The sequence below is a fragment of the Nerophis ophidion genome, linkage group LG26 (assembly GCF_033978795.1).
Source record: "Nerophis ophidion isolate RoL-2023_Sa linkage group LG26, RoL_Noph_v1.0, whole genome shotgun sequence".
Lineage (NCBI taxonomy): Eukaryota > Metazoa > Chordata > Actinopteri > Syngnathiformes > Syngnathidae > Nerophis > Nerophis ophidion.
Window position 1 is genome coordinate 17,275,802 of NC_084636.1, and position 6,000 is coordinate 17,281,801.

General features: G+C 45.0%; 1 long non-coding RNA gene across 1 annotated transcript in view; it reads left to right on the forward strand.

Annotated features, from left to right (window-relative positions):
• The window catches only part of LOC133543844 (uncharacterized), a 56,637-nt gene extending 53,987 nt beyond the window's left edge, over positions 1 to 2,650 (forward strand). The window contains exons 3-4 of the long non-coding RNA XR_009804532.1: positions 2,140 to 2,298; positions 2,392 to 2,650. This is a non-coding gene — a long non-coding RNA (uncharacterized LOC133543844). The remainder of the gene's footprint in view (positions 1 to 2,139; positions 2,299 to 2,391) is intronic.
• The last annotated feature ends 3,350 nt before the right edge of the window (positions 2,651 to 6,000 follow it).

Consider the following 6,000-nt stretch of genomic DNA (forward strand, 5'->3'; position numbering starts at 1 on the left):
GGTATGGCGTGTCATGCGGAACGCCATAATCCCCATCCATCCATTTTTCTACGACTGCCGAAATTGAACCTCATGTTTGAACTGACGATGTGATTATTGTAATTTTAACATGATCTACCAACATGGAAACTGCAACCACTTTTAGAACAGTGTATCTTCTGATTGTGAAATACCATATGTCCCTGCAAGAAATCTATGTTCTAAGAACTCAGGCTTATTAGTGATTCTCAGAACCCAAAAAAAGTCTGCAGGCTATAGAGCGTTTTCTATTCAGGCTCCAGTACTCTGGAATGCCCTCCCGGAAACACTTCAAGATGCTGCCTCAGTAGAAGCATTTCAGTCCCATCTTAAAACTCATTTGTATACTCTAGCCCAGGGGTCGGGAACCTTTTTGGCTGAGAGAGCCATGAAAGCCAAATATCTCACAAATTATTTCCGTAAGAGCCGTATAACATTTTTTAACACTGAATACAACTAAATTTGTGCATTTTTAAGTATGACCAACATTTGTAGAGTATAATAAGTCTCTTATTCGTTTTAACAACATTGTTATTATAAAAGTTAACAAATAATACATATAATACTTCTTAACATTAATGCGACATCTTGAACACGTGCGGTAGAAACGGATGGTTGGATTAAAATGCATGAGAATGTTTTATAATTTGAAAGTTATTTTTGACACTGTGATTACCAGCGTAATTATTTATTACTTATCGTGTTAAGCAATGTCAGCTAAGATTTATCTGAGAGCCATAGGTTCCCTACCCCTGGTTTAAGCATTAGACACCTTTTTACCTGCACTCTGCCTCCCGCTGTTTCCCACATCTACAAAGCAATTAGCTACCGACTGCCACCTACTGATACGGAAGAGTATTACACGGTTACTCGGCATAGCCCGGTTGGTAGAGTGGCCTTGCTAGCAACCTGAGGGTTCCAGGTTCGATTCCCGCTTCCGCCATCCTAGTCACTGCTGTTGTGTCCTTGGGCAAGACACTTTACACACCTGCCCCCAGTGCCACCCACACTGGTTTAAATGGAACTTAGATATTGGGTGTTACTTTGTAAAGCGTTTTTAGTCACTAGAGAAAAGCGCTATATAAATATAATTATCTGAGAGACATATGCAGTCATCAAAAGAGCCACATCTGGCTCTAGAGCCACAGGTCCCCTACCCCTGCTCTAGCCTTTAAATAACCCCCCTTTTAGACCAGTTAATAAATCAATCAATCAATCATTGTTTATTTATATAGCCCTAAATCCCAAGTGTCTCAAAGGGCTGCACAAGTCACAACGACATCCTTGGTACAGAGCCCACATAAGGGCAAGGAAAAACTCACAACCCAGGGGGATGTCAATGTGAATGACTGAGAAACCTTGGAGAGGACCGCAGATGTGGGTGACGACCCCCCTCCCCCGCCCCCTCTAGGGGAGACCGGATGCAATGGACGTCGAGTGGGTCTAACATCCATCCATTCATATTCTTCCGCTTATCCGAGGTTGGGTCTCAGAGGCAGCAGCCTAAGCAAGGAAGCCCAGACTCTCCTCTCCCCAGCCACTTCATCCAGCTCTTCCCGGGGGATGCCAAGGCGTTCCCAGGCCAGCCGGGAGACATAGTCTTCTCATCGTGTCCTGGGTCTTCCCCGTGGTCTCCTACCGGTCGGACGTGCCCGAAACACCTCCCCAGGGAGGCGTTCGGTTGGCATCCTGACCAGATGCCCGAACCACTTCATCTGGCTCCTCTCGATGTGGAGGAGCAGCGGCTTTACTTTGAGCTCCCCCCGGATAGCAGAGCTTCTCACCCTATCTCTAGGGGAGAGCCCGGCCACCAGGCGGAGAAGACTCATTCCGGCCGCTTGTACACTTGATCTCGTCCTTTCGGTCAGAACCCAAAGCTCGTGACCATAGGTGAGGATGGGAATGTAGATCGACTGGTAAATTGAGAGCTTTGCTTTCCGGCTCAGCTCCTTCTTCACCATAACGGAACGATACAGCGTCCGCATTACTCAAGACGCCGCACCGATCTGCCTGTCGATCTCACGATCCACTCTTCCCTCACTCGTGAACAAGACTCCCTGTCACAGCCCGGTCTCGAACCCACAATCCATCCACAGCAAGATCTAACACTCTGTCTGGCAGCATACCAGGATACGCCCCCGCACACTCTGAGCACTTCACGCCCGCGCTTCGCCGCAGCTGTGGACTGAAAGCAATCAACCCACCTGACAGCAATCAGGAGGACAGCATAAAGGCCAGTCACTCCTTGGAACCTGCGCCGGAACGTCGTTAACTCTCGTAGTAAGCATACGTCTCTGGCTTCCCTCTAGTTGTCCTCGCCTCCTTTTGTCTTGTACCTTTGCCTCGTTGACTTGTCCCTTGTCCTCCTTGCAGTTGCCTCCCTCGATCCTCGATCTCTCGCCTGGACTCAGACCTTGTTTGCTTGCCGCCTGCCCTCGACTTCCTGCCTGTCCCCGAATCTTCCTTGTGCCTACTCCTCCTTGACCAGACGCAGGGTTCATTCAACACGCATCTACAACATCCTCTTGTTTCTTTCACATGGTTAAATTCACACTTAATCCTGCAACCAACAGTTTGAGTAGCATACACATCCCACAAAATCATCAAGGTTACAATAAACCCGGTAACCTTACGTTTTTCATGGTGTCGTCTCCTTCCAGTTTTCACCAACATAACACTCCCAGGTGCTTGAACACCTCCACTTGGGGCAGGGTCCAGCATAAAATTGTGAAAGTCCAGTCCGTAGTGGATCTAACATAATAGTGAGAGTCCACTCCATGATGGGGCCAGCAGGAGACCATCCCGAGCATAAACGGGTCAGCAGCGCAGAGATGTCCCCGACCGATGCACAGGCCAGCGGTCCAACCCGTGTCCCGACTCTGGATAACCCATTCATCCATGGCCACCGGATCTGTGCCCCCCCCTCCACAAGGGACAGGGTGGGCCGAGCAGAAATGAAACGGCAGATCAACTGATCTAAAAAGGGCTTCTATCTAAAGATTATCATATACCAATGAATTTTAAGATGGGCCTTAAATGCTTCTACTGAGGTAGCATCTCTAACTGTTACCGGGAGGGCATTCCAGAGTACTGGAGCACGAATAGAAAACGCCCTATAGCCCGCAGACTTTTTGGGCTCTGGGAATCACTAATAAGCCTGAGTTCTTTGAACGCAGATATCTTGCCGGGCACATCTTAAGTGCACAGGAAGCCAGTGCAGGTGAGCCAGTGTAGGCCTAATATGATCAAACTTTCTTGTTCTTGTCAAAAGTCAAGCAGCCGCATTTTGTACCAACTGTAAGCTTTAAATGCTTGACATAGACCAGGGGTCGGCAACCTTTACCACTCAAAGAGCCATTTTGACCCGTTTCACAAAATAAAGAAAATAATGGGAGCCACAAGACTCTTGAAATTTATAATGACATAACACTGTATACAGAGGTTTTTTTTTGCTTTGTGCTATGTACAAATCAGGGGTCTCAGACACGCGGCCCGCTATTAAATATGAAGATTTGATGTTAGTGCGGCCATCTATCTTTATATGAATGCCCCTTATTAGCATCACGCATACAATTCCACCCGATTTGTCCGGGAGACTCGCAGGTTACAGAGTGACTATTCCCTCGGACGTCTGCTGAGTTATACCCAAACAACAAAATAAGGGTGTGCTACGATGACACTGTCTTTAGTGCCCGCCACAATTTGTACAAACAGCATCCCAGTCAGGTCACATGTTGTATGTGGCTTCTGCAGACGCACACATGCGACAGCAAGGCATTCTAGTTCAACAGCCATACAGGTCACACTGAGGGTGCCAGTTTAAACAACTTTAACACTGTTACAAATATGCGCTACACTGTGAACCCACACCAAACAAGAATGACGAACACATTTTGGGAAAACATCCGCACTGTAACACAACATAAACACAACATAACAAATACCCAGAATCCCATGCAACCCTGACTCTTCCAGGCGACATTATACACCCCGCTAGAAGCAACCCACTCCCCCCCACCCCCTGCCCCCTGCTGTGTCGGTTGAGGTGGGCGGGGTTGGGGGGAGCCCAGGGGGGTTGGTGCTAGCGGGGTGTATAATGTCGCCTGGAAGAGTCAGGATTACATGGCATTCTGGGTATTTTTTATGTTGTGTTTATGTTGTGTTACAGTGCGGATGTTTTCCTGAAATGTGTTTGTCATTCTTGTTTGGTGTGGGTTCACAGTGTGGTGCATATTAGTAAGAGTGTTAAAGTTGTTTATATCACAACCCTCAGTTTAACCTGTATGGTTGTTGAACAAGTATGCCTTGCAATCACTTGAGGATTGTAACAGAGATTTCACATGATACGTGACCGACGGGCACGCACAGAGTGTTGAGTAACAGCGGCCACAACTACATGTATAAGAAGATGTATAAGAAGATAATCATTGAAGATCGATAGATAGATAGATAGATAGATAGATAGATAGATAGATAGATAGATAGATATATAGATAGATAGATAGATAGATAGATAGATAGATAGATAGATAGATAGATAGATAGATAGATAGATAGATAGATAGATAGATAGATAGATAGATAGATAGATAGAAAAATAGATAGTACTTTTTTGATTCCTTCAGGAGAGTTCCTTCAGGAAAATTAAAATTCCAGCAGCAGTGTACAGAGTTGAGATCAATTTAAATGAAAGTAAAAAGTAAATAATGGGGGTTTAAATGGAAACAAAATAAAGAAATATTACAATAAGAATAAAAAATAAAAAGCAACAATGGGAATACAAATTTAACAGTAAAATAAGAATATAACAAGAGAAAGTAGGCAGTTGTGACCATGTTATGAAAACATATTGCACTGTTATTGTTTTGCATCCCCTGTCATCTAGTACGTCTGCGCTGCTAACCTGTCTCCACTCAAGATGATCCCCTGCTGGTCCCACTATGGACTGGATTCTCACACTATTAACTACATCCACTCAACGTCCATTGCACCGGTCGCCCAGGGGGAGGGGGGTCCCCACATCTGCCGTCCCCTCTAAGATGTCTGATTGTATCCCATTAGGTTGAGTTTTTCTTGCCCTGATGTGGGATCTGAGCTGAGGATATCTTTGTGGTTTGTGCAGCCCTTTGAGACACTTTATTAAGGGCTATAAAAATACACTTTGATTGATTGATTGATTGATCGATTGATTGATTGATTGATTGATTGATTGATTGATTGATTGATTGGTTGATTGATTGATTGATTGATTGATTGATTGATTGATTGATTGATTGGACAATAATTACAAATGATGGAGTCACAATAGTTGAGTACAGCTTTTTGGGGATGCAGCAATATACGGTAATTATGCTCTGTAATTGATCTACACCTGAAATCCACTGTAATGATACGACGTTAAAGTGGAGGCTCCTCTATGGGGTCTTGGGGCACCAGGAGGTTAACCCTTTTATTACTGTTACACCAGGTGGCCCTTGGCAAAGGCCTAGTACCTGACTGCTCCGTACAAAAGGATACGGTGAAGACCTCAATGGCGGAGCAGGTGGAAGACGGTAGATTTAAGAACAACCACAACGGCTGCGATGGCGGTAGAAGGCTGCAGCAGAAAAGGTCCCCAGTCGTCTTGGACGCCATGCCCATGAACCCTGACCCGATTCTGTCAAGGATCGTGTGGTGACTGTCTGTGCACCAGTCTACTAACGTAAAACAAGGTCATGCACAGGCATCCTCCTTAAAGGGATACACCCCTACCAGGAGGATCGTCATAGTCTATACTAGTATGATTATGATATGTTTTGGCATCACATCTTCTTTAATTTTTTTTAAATAAATATTATTTTATAAGCTCAGGAAATATGTCCCTGGACACATGAGGACTTTGAATATTACCAATGTATGATCCTGTAAGTACTTTTTATCGGATTGAAACCCAAATTTGTGGTATCATCCAAAACTAATGTAAAGTATCAAACAACGGAAGAA